The 22,134-nt window shown below is 42.8% G+C and overlaps 1 long non-coding RNA gene across 1 annotated transcript in view; it reads right to left on the bottom strand.

The window, feature by feature from the left end:
• The window catches only part of LOC142829489 (uncharacterized), a 94,485-nt gene that overhangs the window by 49,752 nt on the left and 22,599 nt on the right, over positions 1-22,134 (bottom strand). Inside the window, exons 2-3 of the long non-coding RNA XR_012903917.1 lie at positions 7,233-7,310; positions 4,416-4,532 (exon numbers count right to left, since the gene is read on the bottom strand). This is a non-coding gene — a long non-coding RNA (uncharacterized LOC142829489). The remainder of the gene's footprint in view (positions 1-4,415; positions 4,533-7,232; positions 7,311-22,134) is intronic.

Here is a 22,134-nt window from a genome sequence, read left to right as displayed (position 1 = left end):
TATGCACCAGAACAATACTGTGCATTTGCAATATTTTTTTAGTTTGTAAAAAATCTGGACCTCATTCTGCTCTCTCTAAGGTTTCCAGTAGTGATACTATCCATTGGGGCAGATCCTCAGGTATGGTCCAGTCACTTTGCACTGCTTCAGAGGTACACTTCAACCCTAAAGCCAGCAGATATAGCCCCTCATGATTCTTCATAGAATTCTGGGGCTGGAAGAGATCTCAGGAGGTCAATGACTCCAGCCCCTGCCCAAAGCCAGACCAACCCTAACTAAATCATCCCAGCCGGGACTTTGTAAACCTGGGACTTAAAAACCTCTAGGTACAGAGATTCCACCCCCTCTCTAGGTAAGCCATTCCAGTGTTTCACCACCCTCCTAGTGAAATAGTTTTTCCTAATATCCAACCTAGACCTCCCCCACTGCAACTTAAGACCATTGCTCCTTGTTCTGCCATCCGTCACTACAGGGGCAGATGACCGTTTTGCGGGGCCCTGGGCAGCATAATTCCACGGGGCTCCCCCTTTGCCACGGCGCATGCGCAGTGATGCCATGCGTATGCACAGCGGCGCCACGGCGCATGCGCAGGGCTTTCTGAAGCACGGGGCCCGGGGCGGCCGCCCCGTTCACCCTGCCCTATATCCGTCCCTGCGTCACTCCTGAGAACAGCCTCTCGCCATCCTCTTTGGAACATCCCTTCAGGAAGTTGAAGGCTGCTACCAAATCCCCCCTCACTCTTCTCTTCTGAAGGCTAAATAAGCCCAAATCCCTCAGCTGCTCCTCATAGGTCATGTGCTCCAGCCCCCTAATCATTTTGGTTGCCCTTCGCTAGACACTCTCCAGTGCAGCCATATCCTTTCTATAGTGGGGGGCCCAGAATGGATGCAATACTCCAGATGTGGCCTCACCAGTGCTGAATAAAGAAGAAGAATAACTTATCTGGATCTGCTGGCAATGTTCCTCCTAATGCACCCTAATATGCCATTAGCCTTCTTGGCTACAAGGGCACACTGTTGACTCATATCCAGCTTCTCATCCACTATAACCCCCAGGTTCTTTCCTGCTGAACTGCTGCTTAGCCACTCTGCCCCCAGCCTGTAACAGTGCTAGGGATTCTTCTGTCCCAAATGCAGGACTCTGGATTTTTCTTGCGTTGATGGGTCCTCAGGCAACGTGGAGCTGCCATAACAGTTCATGTCCCCTACAACAGCTTCTTGAGGTCCCTAGTAGCTTTCACTGGTGGTAGCAGCCTTATGTCTTTGCTTCATCCAATACTGTATACACCCATAGTAAAGGCACTGTCCTGCCAGCTGATTCATGCACTTAGTCCCACTGATTTCATTGAGAGTAATCAAACTGACCAAAATCCACTCAGGCACAGAGAACTACTAGCTCTAGTCCATATGCAAAATGAAGCTCTGGGCGGGAGGTGCAAAGGTAGCCCACTGGCATACAGTCATGAAGAAGATACCTTACACGTTATGTATCACAGCAAGGGTCACTGGCCCCACATAGGCTGGCAAAAAGAGTCACCAATAAAGTAGGATGTGGGTCAGGCCAAGCAGATCCACACAACCACTTTAGCAGTGCTCCAGTAAAACCCTGACCCCATGCGACTGGTGCAGAGGCACTATGGCCAGTCTTCCAGCTTCTAAACTGGAGTAGTGACCCTAAAGGACCATGCAGCAGCCCTGAACTCTAATTCTGGATTGGACTTCCCGAGCTGTACTACACTCTATTGCACAGATCCGGCACACTGGGGCTGTCTGCAGATGGTGTTGAGTTCACCCTTAAACAAAGAACATGCTATCCGAGTAGAGCTTTGCAGAGACAGGCCCTTAATAAGAGTCATTTTTTTCTTTGCAAACTTTACATGTGAAACACTTGTGAATGTGACCCAATCGAAACAGAGTGCTCATATGTTTGGGGATAGATTCGCTCTTTTCCCTATATTTTATTGGTGAATTAATTGCAATATATTCAAATTACATCATGACGTGCGATGTTAAAATATTTCGCAATGGGTATCCAAATAGGGAGTGAAAATCTGATGAACAGCAGTAATTCAGAGAGGATCTGCTTGGACCATCTCCTATGTATTTAGAAACATTATTGCCTTAAAACCCCTTAAATATATTATTGTTTTTATGTCTTTAGTTTGAATATTTTCATTATTCTTACAATATACATAGATTTAAAAATGCTTTAAGCTAAAATGGATTATTTACTATTAACAGTACAGGCAGTCCCCGAGTTACGCGGATCCGACTTATGTCCCACTGCCCGCCTCCTCCAGGGTGAGAAAAGCTGATCCCCATCTCCCTGGTCTGCTGGGGGATCCAGCAGACCAGGGAGACGCTGAGCAAAGCCGCGGAGGACCCAGCCGGACCCGCGGCGCTTCCAGCTGATCTGGAAGCGGCCGCGGGTCCGACTCCGGGTCCTCCGCCACTTTGCTCAGCATCTCCCTGTTCTGCAGACCAGGAAGACACTGAGCAAAGCGGTGGAGGACCCGGGCCGGACCCGCAGCCGCTTCCAGCTGATCTGGAAGCGCCGCGGGTCCGGCTCGGGTCCTCCGTGGCTTTGCTCAGCGTCTCCCTGGTCTGCCTGGGGGGGGGAAGCAGCTAGTGCCCCTCCCAGCAGACCAGGGAGACTTGGAGCAAAGCCCGGGGCCTGTGGTAGAGCAGGTGGGGCGCTGCCAGTTGGTCCCGCAGCACCGCTCCTTGGCGCTATTGGACCAACCCGGCAGCACCCCAGCTGCTCTGCCCCAGGCGTCCCCAAGTTAGCCGCTGCTGAAACTGACCAGCGGCTGACTACAGGAAGCCCGAGGCAGAGTTGCTCTGCCCCGGGCTTCCTGGAATCAGCTGCTGATCAGTTTCAGCAGCGGTTGACTTGGGGACGCCTGGGGTTCTTAAGTTGAATCTGTATGTAAGTCAGAACTGGTGTACAGATTCAGCCGCTGTTGAAACTGATCAGTTTCAGCAGCGGCTGAATCTGGATGCCAGTTCCGACTTACATACAGATTCAACTTAAGAACAAACTTACAGTCCCTATCTTGTATGTAACCTGGGGACTACCTGTACTTCAGGCACATAGTTGATCGATCCAAGTGAGATAAAACAATCCCATTTTTATTATGTTCTTAAAGTCTGAGCAAAATCTGCACACTTGGAAACACTGGAGCACTATCTTGGTCCAGAGCTAGCAGAGCATGAATTATTCAAATCTAAGGTTGGTTTTTTTTTAACTTTTACATTCATTAATCCCCAGAATGCTCTTGTAAAATATATTAGTGTGAGGCCCGTTTCTAATTTTTAAAGAGTAAAACAAATCAGAAGTCACAGAATATAATAAAGGGGTCACTGTTTTATTTGTCTTCTTTTGAGAAGAACTAGGAATCTCCCCAGAAGTAAGTTATTTAGCATTTTAAGTGTTTGTTAAATTTGTGGCCCATTGAAAAAGAGTACTGTTTTCATAACAGTGCTCCTCCGTTCAAATTAGCTTTGCAAATAAACCTCTTCTTACATCCTGTTAGCGTGGAAATACCCAAGATATACTCGGTCAAGAGCAGCACTGGCAACTTACCAAAAGCCTGTGGGCCACAACTCATTTTGAATAAATGCAGCCAACTGCTGAAGTAGGAATAGTATGTGCATGTGTTCTCCAGAACAAGGTTAATACAGCTGAGTTAAGTTAAATGCTGAACTTGATTACCCAAGCATTTGTCAATAGGTCCATTGCCTTAACTGCTGCAAAATGGCTTAGTAATACAATATCGGTACTTTGTAGAACAGGTGAAAAAAAACCCAACCGAAACACACAACAATCAATCTACTCCTGGATCCTATTATTTGTATAATGCTTATAATGCCTTCTCCAGCAATACCTGTGAAACCTAGTGTTACTCTCTAACAACCCCAGAGACTAAACTGAGAAAACACAGATCAGTGTCTAGAGCCCTAGAAATTCTGAAAAACTGGCTTCTGTTGTTGGTTCTGCCACTGAACTGCTGTGGGACTTCAAGCCAAACACTGCATCTATTGTATCTTCCAAATGCCTTCCTATTTAGACTAAATTTCTTCAGGGCAGACAATGTTTCTTACTATATGTCAGTGTTTTAGGCACTATGCAATCAGACCTCAGGCTTGGGTGGGATTCTACTGCAGTAATAACAAAGACAGAACTTTGAAAAATTCATCATCTTTTGCCTGTAATCATTTCACGTCTTGTCTTTTCCCTCCTTCCTGTGTGCTTGTTTTTTTTGCCAAGACTTTAGCACTTACAACAAGAGTACCACTCATTTAGTCAGGCTGCTGCTGCATACATGGATCTATGCTCTTAAGCATATATAGCATCATATATACACCACTTTTTCTGTAATAAAGGGGAATATTTTAATAAAAGTTAATTCTTACCAGATGGAAGGCAGGGAGATGCAGGAAGCAGCAATCAATCGCAAAATGGCTACAGATTCTTGGTTCTACCCATTTTAAAGGGGTAGCCCTCAGAAAGACATGCTGGAAAAGAGAGTCCTGTAAAAAAATAACTAACTGAGGAGAGTTGCTAGAGATTCATGCCCAAATTCACAAAGGTACTTGGCTATTGCCACACTTACTGTTAGGTACCCTGAAAATCACTAGGAATCCATAAACCCTGAGTTTTGTATTTAGGCTCCTATACAATGCATGGAAGCATCTGAGGATGGAATCCACAAAAAAGGCAGCACACTAAGGGCTTATCTTTATTTACCCCGAGATCGACGCTCCAGAAATCGATCTCCCACAGTTCAATTTTGTGGGTCTAGTAAGGACCTGCTAAATTGACTGTTGATGGCTCCTCCATTGACCCCGGTACTAACCAGGTCATCTGGAGTAAAAGAAGTCAACAGGAGAGTTTCTTCCATTGACCTCCCGCAATGAATGTTGCAGAAATTCGATTTAAGATACGTCAATTCCAGCTACACTATTCTTATAGTTGGAGCTGCGCATCTTAGGTCAACTTTTTCCAGTAGTGTAGACCTGGCCTCAGTGAGCAGTCATCACCAAAGAAGCATGTGTCCTAAGCCCCATCTCTCTCAGAGTTAGGCCAAGTCTATGCTAAAAATAATAAGTCTAAGTCCACGCTGGTGGGAGGTACCTACCTCAACATGCAATCCCCAGGTGGGAACTCTGTCCTGTAGGCATGAGTTCTTACAAAAATGCTAACATTAACATAACACAAAATAGAGAGCAATCTCTCAGGTTGCATCTCCACATATTGAATGTGGAAGTGAACTTCCACAAGAGCTGTTTTGAAGTGCCCCCATGACAATTATGGCTTTTTTTTTTTTTTTTTAACCTCACACTCAATTCAGCTAGGATTTTTAGGGATAATTATCTTTGGGATCCATTGTTCTAGATCTGAAGTTTATGTACTATTTTGGGCTGGGATAATATATAACCTGAGAGATATGCAAGGTAAGGCCTGGATGATGAAAGGACATTGCCCTCGGCAAGACCATAATGTGGACTTTATGAAGTGCTAAGTGTTCATATCTTGTTATATTTCAATAGTTTGTGAAGTTATTTTTATATTCAGGTATCTAGTGACTTAAATATGTTAGAGACATCAGAATGCAGTAGGGGATATGAAAGGAACTACCAGAGGGGAAAAGTAATTGTGTATTTACAACTATGCTACAACACAAAGTAACATTAAGGGGTTTAAAAACCATTTTCAAGCGCTTCGGTATTTTGATGGGATTTGGTGTATGATGTAAAAGGCTAATGGCATATTGGAGAGCATTAGTAGGAGCATTGCCAGCAGATCTATGGAAGTGATTATTCCTCTTTATTCAACAGCTGGAGTATTGCCTCCAGTTCTGGGTTCCCCATTACAGAAAGGTTTTGGATGCACTGTAGAAAGTCCAGTGTAGGACAACAAAACGCATTAGGGGGCTGGAGCACTTGACTTATGAGGCGAGGCTAAGGGATTTGGGCTCATTTACTCTACAGAAGAAATGAATGAGGGACAATTTGAGGAGCAGGGTCCCAAAGAGGAAGGACAAAAGCAGTTCTCAGTGGTGGCAAATGACAGAAGCAATGGTCTCAAGTTGCAGTAGGGGCAATTGGGTATTAGGAAAAACTACTTTACTGGGAGGATGGTGAAGCACTGGAATGGGTTACCTAGGGAAGCGGTGCAATCTCCTATCCCAGAGATTTTTAAGTCCCATCTTGACAAAGTCCTGGCAGGGATGATTTAGTTGGGATTGATCCTGCTTTTAGCAGTGGGTTGGACTCGATGACCTCCTGAGGTCTCTTCCAATCCTGTGATTCCATTATTTTCTGTTTTCCTATTGGAATATCTAAACTTTGTATGGTAGGGCAAAGACAAAACCAAAACAAAACCACTATCATTATGAGCAGTCCATAGTCAGTTGGGGTGAGAGTATATCTTCCGCCCCTTTGAAAAGTATTGAGAGAAGGATTTTCCCAGAGCATGGAAGTGGGACAGCCATAGCTCTGAGGCAGCATGTGCCCCTGCAACCCTATTACTTTATTCCTTTTTGCCCAAATCACTATTGTAAACAACCCTTTGATGGGGAGTGGAGCACGACAGCTTCTGAATACATTTTATTATTAATTATTATTATTAATAAACATCAGCAAAAGATTGAATGTTATCTGCTTTTAAGGTATTTATTTAGCAGGAGCAGGAGCTAGATATTCTATCAGTGAATACCGTGCATACCCATCACCGCAATAGGGGAGTGCTGTTATCCAATAACAATGTTCTCTTCACTTGTCTCCTTCCTAAATTCTAACTCTCCCAGCTTTACTCCCATTTAGGACTCGAGAAGTAATCCTATTGAATAAGGGTATCAGAATCATAGCTCTAAGATACTATTGGCATAGTAATAAGATACTATTGGCATAGCTCTAAGATACTAATGGCACTCAGGTAAGCACAGCAATACATTTGCCCTCTATGTGGGATTTATAAACAGATGTCAAACCAGAAATCCTGCTGTTGACTTCAGACGGTGCAGGTTTTGGCTCTGCCTGAATGACTGTGTGCCAAATTCCACACTACTTAAGTGAACACAGCTCCCATTGAATTCAAGGGAGAGTTGCCTTAGTAAGAAGATCCCAAATTGACCCATGGATCTTAAGTCAGTCCAGCCTTCTAATAAGGCAGAATATTCATTAATGGTATCTTCATTTGTTGAAAATATCAATCATTTTGTACCATACCTTGAAGAAAATCCATGATGCTCTTGATTTAAACTGAAGCTAGTAAAGTGAAGCCTTGTCGGTGTTTGGGTGACCTACCTGTATAAAAGAAAGTGGTTAATTAAAAAAAAAAATACAGCGTAAGCAGTGTTTCCTCTAAGCTGTGAGGCAGCTCCTGGCCTGGAACTGCTATTCACTGGTGATTATTCAGTCCAGCCCAGACAGTCAGCTCCATGTATGGATACCTGAGCCTCTGACTGGGTGGGGCTGTGAAGCTGTGCTGCCAGGCAGCTTAGAGGGAACACTGGCCCTAACTCCAGTGTAGATTTTTTCCCCTGACTTATTTATTGATTAAATCATCCCAGTTCAGTGCAAAGAGGGAAGACAATAGACCATTCAAGTCCATCTCTTGATTAATCATTTCTTAAGATCTTTTAGCTTTACACATCACTGGTACTTTAAACTGTACGCTTGAACGGTCTCGTGGAAAAATCTGGCAGCTGCTGGGGTTACAAAGATAATAACTACAGGAAAGTTACTCCAGCAAGAATTTTTTTTAATTTAAAGTGATTTAAATATAGCATTGTGGTCCAGGGATATATCATCTTTCCAGCTAATCTCTGAGTGAACATGAGTGACTTTATCAAATTTAAATCAGTATGAAATTGATTAAATGACCAGGCAAATTTTGTTGCTCAGCTTGAGAGAAGAAAAGCCCAGTGCAGTGTTTCAACAGCTGTTTCATTGCTTGCCCATTACTTAACAAATAAACTACAGCAGTTTGTATGGTTAGGCAAGATACATATATTGTTTTAGAGTTATGATTATATCTGTGGTAAATAGGCTTTGACTAGGGATATGAAAGCAAACATTATTTTCTGTACAAGTGGGTAAGTGTTTTTTGATTGGCTAGATAATTGACTATTGTCCCAATGAACCATGCATAACTGGCCTGTGTGCCATACGGTTAACAGCTGAAAAACAGATGTTACAAAAATATACTGAGAGAGAAACACAATAGTGGGTTGACGATGTGATCAGAAGCCGAGAATTCCAGGGTTCTGATCCTAGCAATGACTTTCTAGTGTCCTTGGTAATGATCACCCGCAACTGCAGCTGACTTTCAGCTCACTCTGTTGACAGCACAGTAACTCTGGGTATGTCTAGACTGCACTCTAAAATCGAAATAAGATATGCAATTTGTGCTATGCAAATTGCATATTTTATTTCGATTTTATTTCAAAATAGGCTATTTTGAAATTTGGCAAGTATACATGGCCCCAAATTTCGAAATAAAGCACTATTTCAAAACATCCCTTATTCCTCATGGAACAAGATTTACAGGGATGCCAAAATAGTGCATCCGTTATTTTGAAAATTATTTCAAAATAGCAGACATGTTCCTTGGATGCAGGGTAGCTATTTTGGTATTCCAAAATAGCCTGGCAGTCTAGATGTACCCTCTGAAAACAATGTCCTCAACTTGTCTGCTTGTTTTGCTACCTATCTGTAAAATGGAGCTAAAAGATACCTGTATAACTCATGGGGGGTTTGTGAAGATTAATTAATGTTTGCACATTCCGCTGCTTCTGTTTGCTTTGAGAAGCTATAGTCTCACCCAGGCTATGTCTAGACTGCAAGCCTCTTTCGAAAGAGGCTTTTTCGAAAGATACTTTCGAAAAAGCCTCTTTCAAAAGAGAGCGTCTAGACTGCACACGGAACTTTCAAAAAAGCAAGCCGCTTTTTTGAAAGAAAGCAGCAAGTGAGTCTGGATGCTCTCTTTCTAAAAAGCCCTGTTTGTTTTCAAGAACGCCTTTTTTTGAAAGAGCACTTTTGAAAAAAGGCATTCTTCCTCGTGGAATTAGGTTTACCGCCGTCGAAAGAAAAGCCGCGTTCTTTCGATTTAATTTCGAAAGAATGCAGCTGCAGTCTAGACGCAGGTGAAGTTTTTTCGAAAAAAGGCTACTTTTTTCGAAAAAACCCCTGAGTCTGGACACAACCCCAGTGGTTTTCAAACTTTTTCCCTCGTAACCCAGTAGAAGATATTTTTTGATGTCTGCAACCCAACGTAATTTTATCTTTTTACTAGAGTGAGGGCTATAGGGTAGGGCCAGGATGGGGTTGGTGTGGGTGTGGGTGGGGGGGGGAGGAGAGGAGAGGGCTCCATCTGCGTGCACAGGCTCTGGGGATGGGGGAGGAGGAGGGTTTGGGGATATAATAGGGGTTCCAGGCTGGGGGGCAGGGCAGAGGGGTTCATGGTGTGAAAGGAAGCTCTGGGCTGGGATTGAGGTGGGTTTCAGGGTGGTGCAAGCCCCCTCTGGGGGCAGAGACTCTGGGGTAGGAAGGAGATGAGGTGTTTACAGTGTAGGTGGGGGCGCTGGGTTTGGAGGAGCTCAGGGCTGGGGCAGGCAGTTCATGCTCAGAGTTTGGGTCTGGGCTTTCCTCTGCCAGCTCCCTGTTAGAAATGTAGCAGGGGGGCTAGGGCAAGCTTCCTGTCAGTCCAGGCACTGTGGGCTGCATTGCACCCTGGAAATGGCCAGTAGCCAGTCTGGTTCATAGGCAGAGTCCAGCATAGGCAGAGGTGCACAAGTGGCTTTGTGCGCTTCTTTCATCCACAGGCACCGGTCCCTAGAGCCAATGCCCAGGATGGAGACAGTGCAGGGAGCCCCATCCAGCCCTGCCTAGGAGCTGGACCAGCTGCTGGCCACTTTTAGGGCACAGAGGGGTCTGCAGTACCAGGGCAGGGAGGAAGCCTGCTGTAATACCCCTGCTGGTCACCTAAGAAAATAAGAACATAGGAACGGCCATACTGGGTCAGACCAAAGGTCGACCTAGCCCAGTATCCTGTTTTCTGACAGTGGCCAATGCCTCCTCTAATGACATCTCAATCTGGCACAATTCCTCAGATTTGTCACCTAAAACAAATGGCTCAGGTTTAGCCTAACTGCAGGGCAACCTAGTGACTGACATTCCACAACCCAGTATTGGGTTGTGGCCCTTAGTTTGAAAATCATTAATCTCAGCACACTACTATAAAGCCAGGGGCGTAGTAGAGTTTCTTGTATTAACTCCAATTGTCACAGGTTTATAACTCTGGCATTGATATTCTAATTCCAATGTACTTAAGGTAAAGTGTTCTCATGAGAGATATTGAAACTCATAACTCAACAATCTGTGCAAGGCCAAACTTTCAGATGCTGATGTCAAAGTCATGGCCACAAGTACAAAAACTAATGCAGGCAACCATTTAGGCGCAAAGGCTGTACAGATACAGTTCAATCTCAACCTACATTGCTTGTCATTAAAGTATCAGTCCTTGCCAACATTTACTACCCATCAATTTATGAAAAAATGCAATTGTCTCAATATGTAAAATAGGAAAGATGAAAACACCATGCAGCAAACACTGGCAAATCGTTATTGTTTAATTGAGTCACTGAATGAGTGCACACTGAAAATTAGGCCAGTGTAGAGTAGAAGCAGGAAGAAGTATTTTAATCAAATATGTTTAAGGAGAGAATAGAGGGGAAAATCAGCTATAAAATCTTTACACTCCTAAAATGCATTGTAATAGTTTTAAGAGACAAACATTACATTAAGTTGGCTGACATTTTGAAAGCTGCCAACTCAGCACCCTGCCTCAAGTTTCCTGCTGAACTTAGCACTTTTTTAATTCTTTGAAACACATCTGTGATTCAGTGCAATAGATTTCCATACTCAGAGACAACAGAGCAAGATATTTCAGGGGAAAAAAATCAGCAATATGAATAATTGCAGCTTGCTATTTCTAGGACACTCACTTTTCACATTATACTGAACAATAGCTTTCACTCCCAATCGCTGTTCAGAATATTTATTTATAATAAACATGTGAAGTCAGAGCCTACAAAATGGATTCTTTTTCCCCCTCAGAAGGGAGCAGCATTTTAGACTGAAATTTTTACTTACTATAACGAAATAAAACATTCATTGACGGGGGATGGGGATATTTGGTCCTTTTAATGAGATAAATAAAATTAAATATTGAGAAAATATAACATTGGTTAGACTCTGTTGAGATGGACAGATCACATTCTGCAGAATGGACATATCACATTCTGCAGAAATATCCCATTATCTCAGTCTAGTTTGTCTCATCCACTGAGAATTGCCTAACACTATCTTGACATGGAGTCTTGAGATGCTTACAGCCTTTAATTATTAAATAAATAATAGGAAGGCACCTTTTGGTGATGTCATCATTGGATATAGCGAAAACTTTTTATCCAACCTTTTCTCCAAATTCCAGTGGGAAGGGAGCTGTCATTAAATAGGGCCCCAATATCTGAACGAGCTCTCAATACTTGGGATGTTAAAACATCATCAACAAAAACACCAAGAATCAAGATAGAAATGTAGCCGTGTTAGTCTGGGGTAGTTGAAGCAAAATGCAGGACAATGTAGCACTTTAAAGACTAACAAGATGGTTTATTAGATGATGAGGAAGTGGGTCTGGCCCACGAAAGCTCATCATCTAATAAACCATCTTGTTAGTCTTTAAAGTGCTACATTGTCCTGCATTTTGCTTCAACCAAGAATCAAGAATTTTGTAGTTGTAAAAATAAAAAACCATCAAGCAGCCAGTTCTTTCCATAAGTTTCATGCAGGGTTTTTATGAAGTATGGGTCCTGTTGTGGGTCAGGCTCCCCCTCAGACTTTCAGCCCTGTCATCATCGGGGTTGCCCTCACCCTCATGCCCGACCACCCGCCCTCACCTCGGGAGACCCCCCCCAACCTGAAACGAATTATTTCCAGTAACCATGCTACACAACCACATCATAAGCATCCAGGAACCCAGCCCTGCAATCAGCCATGGTGCCAACTCTTCCCACATATCTATACAAGCAAATTCATTACTGGAGCCAACAACATAAGCTACCAAATCAGAGGATTATTCAACTGCACATCCAGTAATTTGATCTATGCCATCAAATGCCTGCAATGCCCCACTGCTATATATATTGGACAAACTGGACAGTCCCTATGTCAAAGAATTAATGGACACAAATCAGCTATACCTAAAGGGAACAGTCAGAAACCTATTGGAGAGCACTTAAATCTACCTAATCACTCTTTAAAAGATCTCCAGGTAGCTATCTTGTCACAAACCAGTTCTACTAGTCAAATACACAGAGAGGTGTTGGAATTACAGTTCATCCACAAGTTCAATTATCATGCTGATGGGCTTCAATTGAGATAAGGGATGGCTGGGACATTATCAACCTAACATTAAAAGAAGGTGCCAACAGCTCTTTATATAGATACTTGCGATGGTACCCTTCCTGTCTATTGCTATCCTTTGATCCTTATCTGCTTCCTTTTAACTATCCAATCTTAAGATGCTTATAGATTGAAAGTTCTGCCTACTTGTTTTTCCCTTTGATATTTTCATACCCTTTACTCCTTGTTTTCTCGCCCCCCCTCCTTTTTTTCCTTCCTCCCTCTCCCCTATTTATTTTGGGTCTGCACATCCTAAACTCAAAACTTCGGACATCTGAAGAAGTGGACTGTGCCCACGAAAGCTCATGATACCATCTACATGTTTTGTTAGTCTATAAAGTGCTCCCAGACCATTTGTTGTTTTTTAAGTTTATCATAATACAGTGTTTCGCCTGATGTTCATTCACACGCCTTTACCAGATTCATTTCTTAAAATGGACACTAACACTCAAAAACAGTATGAGCATATGTAGATAATTGGAATAAGGAACTGATTAAATGAGAGATGCAAGATGTTTCACAGCTGCCAGCATGCGTAAATGTCAAGGGCTCCCCAATAGCCAGGGAAAGTTCTCCTGGCCTCAGGGGAGAAATGTTTCTTCTCCTGCATATCCCAGAGTCCAAATGAACTTTTTGTACCGTGCTATATCGGGAATGGTGTATAGAAGACCAAATGGATATAGGCATTCATGGCCAAATACATTAGAATGCACAGAAGTATTTGCAGAATTCCCTGCAAACCACGGTAACATTGCAAATTGTTCCATGTGGGCAGATCCTATGTTTGCCAAGCGTTCCACTGACTAAGAAGCAGAATCAGGGCCCATTTTTGGGCTCCGTCTAGTGGCTGCAGTGATAGGAACAACAGCAGCCTCCTTCTGAAGTGAGAAAATTTTGCAGAAGGCTTTGCTGCTCCTGTTTCTCAACACAGACAGAGGAAATAAAGATCAACGGCGGGAAGCAGCAGCCTGTGCTCACAGAGCAAGCATTCCAAGCTATATCCCAGCTCTCTGGGGAGAATCATTCACACAGATCAGATTAGTCAAAAGGATTAACATGCAGCAGGATTATCTGCACACAGTTTAGTCAACTAATAAAACAGTATCTTTATATGTTTGCTGCCTCTCTGCCTGCAGGTTTCTCAAATCCTAATATTTATCCCTTTAAGCATCACCATACTTTGTGGAATGCAGAATACACAAATGACATAGGTACACATCCAACAGATCTCTCATGTTTGTGTCCTCTCCAGTCAACCACCAGATGTCAGTGCTGTAGAACATAATTATTCTTTGTGTGAAGGAGCATCTGTCCAGGTTGCTTTGGGTGGCTGTCAGAATTGGGTTGTACTTGTAAGGGTCAGTGAGTATACCCATTCCATAACACTCTGGGGCAGTAAACAAGATTGTGTTACCCAATGCAATTTGTTATTGTTCAGTTATAGTTTTAATAGTGGAGCAGATTGCAGCATTCCCCAAGAGTGAAGAAAAAAGTTAATCTAGTCACTTCCGCAGCTCCTAAGATATCTCATGGAAAACTTGACTAGGCAGTCACCCAGTGTGAGAGAGATACTAAGTACACATCAGCAAAAACATTCCCAAATTACACAAAGAGACCACTTTACAATAAAAAACTTAGGGATGAGTGGGGGAGAGGCAGGGGTGGAGTGGGAGAGGGAGTTTTGAGAAACCCTTGGGAAATTACAGTCAGCACCTAGGTTTGCATCACCAAATACCAATGTAGCAATGAACTTTTACCTCACTGAAGTATTTTCTGTTTGTGTGATTGGCCTGTGTAAGTTCACACGTGTTCTTATATGATTTATCTGTAAAATCTTGTTGATATTATCTCTGTCTCCCTTTAATTCCTTTGAATCAAAAGTAAATGGCTGAATGAGTTTATTAAAAAAAATGTTCCACAGCACGCAGAAATATAAGGTATCAGAGACAGAGGGCTTGTCTTCACTTACCCTGAGGGAGACACTCTGGAGATCAATCTACCAGGGTTCGATTTAGCAGGTCTAGGAAGGACCCTCTAAGTTGAGCCTGGTACTCCACTAGGTCATGAGGAGTAAGGGAAATTGACTGGAGAGTTTCTCCCTTTGACCTCCTGCAGTGCAGAAATTTGACTTAATGTACGTTGACACCAGCTATGCTATTTTTGTAGCTGGGGTTGCTTATCTTAGGTCAACTTTCTCTGGTAGTGTGGACCTGTCCTGAGCAAACAAAGGTTTGGAGAACTATGAAATCTAAATGCAGCATGTGCATGGGGAGACTGGCGGAAACAAAGAAATACACAGCTGCAGTAGATGGCTGGAGTGTCCTAGGGTATGTCTAGACTACATGGCTCCATCGATGGAGCCATGTAAACTAGTTTATCTGACAGTCAATGAAGCAGGGATTTAAATAATCCCCGCTTCATTAAAATAAAAATGGCCTCTGCGCTGTACCGACAATCAGCTGAGCCGGCACAGAGTGGCAGTCTAGACGCGGATCGGTCGACAAGGGAAGCTTTTGTCGACTGTTCCTGTAAACCTTGTTTCATGAGGCATAAGGGAGCGGTCGACATTTAAATCCCCGCTTCATTGACTATGTCAGGTAAACTAGTTTACATGGCTCCATCGACGGAGCCATGTAATCTAGATATACACTCTAGAGGCATAACAGACCACAGCTCCATCAACCATAAAGAATGCAAGGAATTAGAATCAGTCCACATGGCTTATGATGGCCTGACTCTCCACATTCTTGTTTGGTTCCTGCTCCCTATTTTAAGTTCTAACAGAAGCTGAATATATGGAGGTAAATATAGATACAGAGGTAGACATATAGAGTGGTAAATTTAAAAGCAGACAGATTTGTATCACCAGGGAGATACACTGCATGCATTTAATAGATCTTTTCCATTGTTAACATCTAGGAATTTATCAGAAAATAAGAACCTTCACATACCATATGTCAGGATCCTAACAAGTTTTGTCAGAGGCTGGAAATGGATGACAGGAGAGGGATCACTCGGTGATTACCTGTTCTGTTTACACTTTCTGCAGCATGTGGCATTGGCTAATGTTGGTAGACAGGATACTGGGCTAGATGAACCTATGGTTTGACCCAGTATGGCCATTCTTATGTTCTTATGTAGAACCAAAGGTCAGAGCAGGGTCAAACCTACAGAGGAGTTCAGAGTCTACTTCCAGGCCAGAGTTAAAACCAAGGGCCAAAGTCCAAGTCCGGTTTCAAGATCTGGGACAGGAGGCAACTTCCAAACCAAGCCACGGTCAAAGCCAGGAGTTCAAGAGCAGGAATAGCAATAGCAGCTCCAGGAAATACACTCCTTACATTTATTTATATAGGGTAGGGGGCTCATCAGGAGCCATGAGACTGATGCTCGTCAAATCCTATGAGGCAGAACTTCCCATTGTCTATGTGCACAGTCGATAATGGAAAGCAGCCCACAAGCTGTTCATGGGCACCAGTATGCAGATGCTAACTCCTTGGCAAATCCATAGGGCTGAGTTCTAACCCTGCAGCCCAGTGTTTCTCAGAGACTGGTGCTGTGGATTAAAAAAAAAAAACTCATAGGTTTCTGGTGGGAAAAAAATCTTTCCATCACTCCCACAAAAAAAAAAATGTCATCTAGCCTGACAAGCTGTGTCTACATTGGCGCGATCTTGTGCAAAAGCGGCCGCTTTTCTGCCAAAACTTGCTGCCTGTCTACACTGGCCGCGAGTTCTTGTGCAAGAACACTGATGTTCTAATGTATGAAATCAGTGCTTCTTGTGCAAAAACTATGATGCTCCCACTCAGGAATAAGCCCTCTTGCGCAACTGTTCTTGCGCAAGAGGCCAGTGTAGACAGGCAACATGAATTTCTTGCACAAGAAAGCCCTATGGTTAAAACGGCCATCAGAGCTTTCTTGAGCAAGAGAGCATCCACACTGGCAAGGATGTTCTTGCGCAAAAGCACATCTCTTGCGCAAAGGCACATGCCAGTGTAGAAGCTGTCTTCTTAAAGAGTTTTTGCACAAGAACTTTTCCGCAAAAGAGTTCTTGCGCAAAATCATGCCAGTGTAGATGTAGCCTACAGTGTCTGTTGAATGAGTTTTTCTATTTAAGTGTTGGGTTTTTTGGGGCCTTCTTGGGATAAAAGGGATACAAGATATTCTGGATTGCCTCCAAAATGGGGATGTTCTGAAGCAAATGAGACCTGAAAGCATCTAGCTAGCCTAGCAAAAATGGACACACTTCTTGACACACTACACTAGAGATCTCCAAGAAGCAAAGGGTATCAGTGGAACTCCTGACAAAATTTTAAGGCTACATCTACTCTGCAGGCTTCTTGCACACAAACTGTTTTGCGCAAGAGTTCTTGAGCAAAAGTTCTTCTGCAGGAGTGCATCCACGCTGCCATGTGCTTTTGCACAAGAGATGTGCTTTTGCGCAAAAGCGTCCATGGCAGTGTGGACACTCTCTTGCGCAAGAAAGCTCTCATGGCCATTTTAGCCATAGGGATTTCTTGTGCAAGAAACCCCTGTTGCCCATCCACACTGCCTTCTTGTGCAAGAGGGCTTATTCCTCGTGGGGAGAGGAATAACTCTTGTGCAAGAAGCCCTCTTTTCCAACACTTTACTGTAAATTTACTTGCACACGAACACTCATGCAGTGTAGACACTCTGGAAGTTTTTACGCAAGAACTCTTGCGCAAAACAGTTTGTGTGCAAGAAGCCTGCAGTGTAGACATACCCCCCGGGGTGAGGAAATGAACAAGGGTTATAATGGCCCAGTTTATGTGTACCTAGAGTGCAAATATCAGTCTGAGAATGCCTTATCCTATGAATTAATGGAGCTGATTCAGAAGCAATTTCAGGAAAGCTAGCCAAGGATGGAGGAGGAAAGGATCTAAATGACTTTGAAAATGAATAGGACATTAATAGGTCACATATTAGGAGCATAAAATCTTAGAAGTTTATAGAGGCCTGACTCTGATCTGTTTGACCAATGTAAAGATGAAGCATCCCCATTCAACTTAGTACTAGTGTAAATGAGATCAGAATCTGGACCTCAGGATTTCTTAGGTCTGCACTTTTGTTGTCATTTTGTTTTTGTTTTTGGTGAGCTGTGTCTTTTATTTCTGAAGGGCTTAGGAAGTTTCTTTTTTTGAAAAAGAAACATCTAATTTAGATTTTAAATTGTAAAAGGGCAAACTGACTGCCTTGATTAATTCAGTTTCACATGCAATAACCTTTCAAACGGTGCTTGAAAAGTCAAGTCAAATTTCAATATAAATGATATTGCTGGGTTAACATTAATATGTGACACACTGCCCTTTATATTTCACGATCTTCCCCTTGAATGTGTTGAACAGTAACTTTAATAGAATCATAAATATCTTCAATTTCCTCTTTGTGGACTTAACCAAGGCTAAGTGCAGTACAAGAGATACACTTCTCTCTCACTTGTAGGGTTGACAAATCTTAGAGGAGTAGCTGTGTTAATCTGTATCTGCAAAAACAACGAGGAGTCCTGTGACACTTAAGGTGCCCAAATAAATCTGTTAGGGTATGTCTAGACTAGCCCCTAGTTTGATCTAGGGAGGCTAATGAGGGCGACCGAAATTGCAAATGAAGCACGGGATTTAAATACCCTGCGCTTCATTAGCATGTTCCCAGCCGGTCGCCATTTTAGAAATTGACTAGCCCGAAGTAACTGCCCATGTCTACACGCGGCAGTGAACCGGGATTCCGAATTAAAGCCCTAAATCAATTAGCCGTTAAACCTCATTCCAGGAGGAATAACAGCTAATTCGCTTCATTTGCAATTTCGGTCGCCCTCATTAGCCTCCCTAGATCAAACTAGGGGCTAGTCTAGACATACCCTTAGTCTTTAAGGTGCCACAGGACTCCTTATATGGGTGGTGATTCTTTCAGCATCTCATTTCTTGAAGCTCTTAGGTATGTAAATTACAGGATGGTTAAATGTTAAAAAAAAAATTTAGAAATAGCTTTACTTAATCACTATTTACATACGTTTTTCCTTGCTTATTTTGGCAAATAAATATATCAGAATTAAGGACCATTGACAGAATCTCCCTTTTTTCACCCAAGATGTGTGTAACAATCTGACTCTAAGGATACGTCCACACAGCAGCGTTATTTCGGAATAACTGATGTTATTCTGAAATAACAAAGAGCGCATCTACACTACAAGCCTTTATATTGAAATAATGTCAAGCTGGAGGATATCCTACTCTGACTTTTGATAACCATCATTTCACGAGGAGTAAGGGAAGTCAAAGGAAGAGTGTTTTTCCTTTGACTTCCTGCTGTATAGACAGCGCCTAAGTTAAGCTATTTTCACTTAAGTTATGCAATTGAAGTAGCTGTAAGTTGTGTAGCTTCTTCTGATTTTAGCTCTGCTGTGTAGACGTACACTAAGTGAATATTTAGTGCCGTGAATTAAACAAGAACCTTGGAAAGTTATTTCAATACTTATCAGTTTGTGATACAAGCTCACGTTTTTATATGAGAGATTACATTCCCAAAGCATTGTTTGGCGAAAGCTAGACATCACTGAGAACAGGGGAAAGTGCCACCTTAGCCTTAACCATTGTGATGCTTCAGTAAAGAAAGGAATACACAGGAACGGCAATGCAGGGCAAATGAGATGCTAAAGTCTGGCAGAAAGTAATATTGGTGAAAGGGAGAACCAAGCTCAGGTGAGCAGCCTCAGCAACAACATTCTTGATTGCCCTGCACCTTGTGAAGTCAGTTACAGAAGGGCAGAGGGGGAGTAATGCTGGAATTCGGATGTGGTTTCATTATATACCCTCTTTGCCTTGGTGCAAATGACTACATGAAGTGCAGGGGGATGGCGAATCAGGCCCACACTATTCCCAGATGGATGATGAGAGGCAGTCTCCTCATCATCTCCTTGATCAATTAACAAGCAATATCGATTAGCGGTGAAAGGACTGTGTCTCGTCCATTCCTCCATCACCAAAAAACACAAGTTTTCACATCAAACGCACCCAAATGCAGACTGTTCAGTAGCCCTGACACCGAGTTTGAGTCATTGACATATCTGTGTACTTCCAGGTAAATGACAATCCATCTAAGGGCTTGGGCTAGCTTAGGAGGCAAAAGCAGGAGCAAGTAAGAGCATCCTTCCTGAACTTTTGTTTCCCATTTAAAAAATAACTTGCAATGACTGATCTTTGCAAAACAAACGCATCACTCAAGCACTGGATTTCTATTTTCCACACATTTTCCAAGTAATTCATTGTACAAGCAAGATGTGACTACCTAGGCAGAATTGTTTGAATGCTACCGAGTAATTCACAAACAATGGGCCAATTTTGAAAACAGCTATCTTGTCCTAAATACATGACTGCAACCTTTCTTGCCATCTGGGCAATGATTAAGCATACTGAATCAGCAAGCAAGGAATCTAAGTGTTATACAGATATATATGACCTCCCATGGTATAGCATGCATGACTCACATTGGTGCATATTTGGCGGAATCAAATCCAGAAACATGGCATGCTAGTTTTCAGTTGCTCTATTGTGCCACGCCAATACTCATCCTCTGCCTGGTGCCATGGATACACCACATAGTATCAATCATACAGGTTGTCCTTGAGCTGAGCCTGTGATTTCCAATCGCCTTCTGAGCTTCCTACATCCCTCACAAGCTTTAAGGATGAGCCTTCCTGCCCTCATCACCCTGAACTTGCAACTACAAATCGGACCTTCGTGGTCTGCAACCCTTGGGACCTGACTAGTTCCAAACAAGGGAGTTTGCTGGATATGGGGAAGTCATGGCTCTCTGGGGAGCCCCTGCTGGCTCCCCTCCTGGCTGCTGGCCAGGTACCACTGCTGGCCCTGGCATCTGCCTACTGGGCTTGTGCTCTCAGTCCAGGGGGTTCTTCCGATTTTTAGCCTATCCCTTTGTTAGTTCATCACAGTAGCTTGTCTGTGTTCTTTATTGCGACTGTACATAAAGTGGGTGGACAGCTTTAAGGATCCTTCTGCAATACCCATTCAATCTCTTTCCAGAAGATTCTCTGTTTAAATGTGCATTCTCTATGCAACCTAATTAGTTTAGTTTGTACATTGCACGCAATTTTTTTAACCACTTAATCTTGTGAAGTAACCACTACTGTGGGCTGCCACTATTTGATATCTCCCAAAACTTAAAAAAATCACACTCAAGAGCACGCTTAAACCATGTGGTACTATCTATCTTTGACTAGCTACATGGGTTTATGTCTTATGACAGGCCCATGTTTACCACAGCCTTAATTAAATACAAAAATGTGACGGGTTGTAGCAGCCAAACATCAATGCCTCCTTCAGAATATGGCATCATCCTCAGCTAGAAATGGGAATAAAATTCTAGTTCTCACAGGCATAGTCATGCTAGCTATGGTCAAGCTTGTGCCCTAAAACAGTAATGCAGCAGAAGTAGCACAGGCCATGGTAAGTAATAGCGTGGACAAGCCACCCTGAGTATAAACCTAGCCAGGATCCTTGGGTACAGTCATGGGGCAGCTAGCCCTTGCTGCTGCTGCTCCTCATGTTACTGCAGCTATGTGACAGAATTCAGCATGCTAGCTCAAATAGAGCTAACACAGGTGCTTCTAAGCAGGCAGGGGATCACTCCTCACCTCCAAATGTAGCCATAGTCTAAGTCATAAACACCCCTTTCTCAAAAGTGACGGGTGATTGGAGCTGCCTGAGTTTTTCAGGGCTCAACCTTGGATACCTTAAAAAGTTTCCAGAAAGTGCTAATCATCCACACTCTTGGAAAATCCTGCCTCTTTAAGTATTTTAAATTGAGCAATCAAAAGCCCTAATCACTTTAGAAAATTGGCAAAATATACAGGAAAAAGACATTGAGGTTGGCTACCTGACAGTGATAGTCAAAAAAAGCAAATAATAGATAATATAGAATCAGTCTATAAATCACAGGTGTGCCCTTACCTGGAACACTATTTCTAGTGTTGGCCCTCAACTCTCAAAAAAAAAAAAGTAGTAGTAAAACTTGGAAGGTCCAGATAAAAGGGCACTGAAAATTAACAGCAGCCTGGAAAGACTTCCAGAGGGAGAACACTTTTTAAAAAGTGAGCTTAGGTTAGGAAGGAGAAAAATAAAAGCTGGTAGGATGAAAGTATATAAAACAGATGAACGATGTAGAGAAAGTAGATTGGAATTGCCTGTTTGTTTATTTCTAGAACACTGGGACAAAGGACCCCAATGAAATAAAAATATTCATAAAAATATTTGACACCATGTATAATTAATGTGTGGAACTTGTTACTAGGAGATGTCATGAAGGCCAAGAGCTCAGGAGCATTCTAAAAAAGGATGAGACATTTTCAAATCAGAATATCTATGGTTACACTAACTGGGATAAAAATGGACAGAGGAGATCAAAAGAATTTCATTGACTGCTTGGGTGTGTCTACACTTGCCCCCTAATTTGAAGTAGGGAGGCAAATGAAGCATACCGAAGTAGCAAATCAAGCGCGGGATTTAAATACCCCGTGCTTGATTAGCATTTTCGTGGCAGGTCGCCATTTTAAAATGCCGGTCGCCCGATGTAACTTGCTGCGTGTAGACGCGGTAGTCCGATTTAAATCCCTTCCCTCGAATTAACTGGTACT

Source organism: Pelodiscus sinensis, chromosome 5 (assembly GCF_049634645.1).
Source record: "Pelodiscus sinensis isolate JC-2024 chromosome 5, ASM4963464v1, whole genome shotgun sequence".
Classification (NCBI taxonomy): domain Eukaryota; kingdom Metazoa; phylum Chordata; order Testudines; family Trionychidae; genus Pelodiscus; species Pelodiscus sinensis.
This window is presented reverse-complemented; position numbering and strand designations above follow the sequence as displayed.